Genomic DNA, 1644 nt, shown 5'->3' on the forward strand with positions numbered 1-1644 from the left:
TCACGAGGTCCTCTCAACTCAGCAGAGCGGCAGCCTGTGCGGCTGTCACGCAGTGTGCCTGAAGCACGCGTGGCAGGCTCAGCCCGAGACTCACGCCTTCTTCTTCCACAGGCTGCCCACAGGACAGGCTGACCCGGCGAGCACACGAGCCCCGTGTTCTCCTAGAGCAGGTCCCTCAAAGACGACTGCAAATGTAGCTCTCCTAATAGCCGTGGTGGAACTTCCGTGGTGAAGGCACACACACACCCTCTCAACCTCATTCTCCAGGGAGTCCACCTCACCTAGTCTGCACACGCCCGCCTGCTGGCCCTGACGACATCATCATGCCTCGGGCTCATAAGCGCAAGGGCTGTGCCCCTAAGAAAAGTCGCCATACTGGACAGGACCCCCAGGCTCACAGGGCAGCTCAGGGAGGGACCGAATTGGCAGGAGAGCCCTCCTCTCCTTCTTCTCCTGTTCTTGAGGACATTCCACGGAGCTCATCTGCTGCTGTGTCAGGTACCCCTCCCCCAAGACCCAGCAGCCCTCCCTCCACCAGCACGACTTCTGGACGTGTTCCCGACACAAGACCTCATGAGGGTGACGACAGCCAAGGCGAGGAAGAGCAACAGCCACCTTCCTCGGGGGTCACACCCTCCGCTGACAGATCACACAGTGATGCTTTAGCCACGAAGGTGGATTTGTTGGAGCAGTTCCTGCTCTACAAGTATAAAATGAAACAGCCCATCATGAAGGCAGACATGCTGATGGTGGTTAACACCAAGTGCCCACACCTGTTTGCAGAAATCCTCCAGGGAGCCTCTCGCAGCATTGAGGCTCTCTTTGCGGTGGAAGTGAAGGAAATCAACTCAACCTGTCAATCCTATGACCTCGTCAGCAAACTCAAACTGCCCAACAATGGGAGGGTGCGCCCTGGCAGGGGCTTACCCAAGACCGGTCTGCTGATGACTCTCCTGGGTGTGATCTTCATGAAGGGCAACCGGGCCACCGAGGAAGACGTCTGGAAATTCCTGAACACCATGCGGATCTATGCTGGGAGGAAGCACTTCATCTACGGAGAGCCCAGGAAGCTCATCACCAAGGATTTAGTGAGGCTGCAGTACCTGGAGTACCGGAGGCTGCCTGACACTGATCCTGCACGCTACGAATTCCTGTGGGGTCCAAAAGCCCATGCTGAAACCAGCAAAATGAAAGTCCTGGAGTTTGTGGCCAAGGCCCGTGACACCGTGCCTACTGCCTTCCCATCCCAGTATGAAGAGGCTTTGCGAGATCAGGAAGAGAGAGCCCGAGTCGGAACTGCTGCCACCCCAGGAGCTACTGCCAGAGCCAGACTCAGGTCATGCACATGTCCAGCTGCTTCTTCACTCCTACTCAAATCCAAGGACATTTGCTATCCAGAAGAGAACCTAAGCCACCATGACAGGAGCTGCCTTTAAAATGGGGAAGAATCTCACAGACCAAGGGTTGGGCTAATGCAACATTAAAAAAAAAATTACCCATCTCGGTTTTCCTCATTTCCTTTAGTGTCTTGTTTTGTTAAAGATGCATTTTATTTATTTGAATGTCACAGTGATTGACAGAGAGGAAGAGACAGAGGAAGAGTGAAATCTCCCAACCTCTGGTTCATTCCCCAAGTGGCCATGA

The 1644-nt window shown here is 54.4% G+C and overlaps 1 pseudogene; it reads left to right on the forward strand.

Annotated features, from left to right (window-relative positions):
- The first annotated feature begins 323 nt into the window (after positions 1–323).
- Positions 324–1420, forward strand: LOC138847513 (melanoma-associated antigen B5-like; annotated as a pseudogene).
- Positions 1421–1644: the final 224 nt, after the last annotated feature.

Source organism: Oryctolagus cuniculus, chromosome X (genome assembly GCF_051225735.1).
Source record: "Oryctolagus cuniculus isolate XC-2025 breed Fujian yellow rabbit chromosome X, ASM5122573v1, whole genome shotgun sequence".
NCBI classification, from domain to species: domain Eukaryota; kingdom Metazoa; phylum Chordata; class Mammalia; order Lagomorpha; family Leporidae; genus Oryctolagus; species Oryctolagus cuniculus.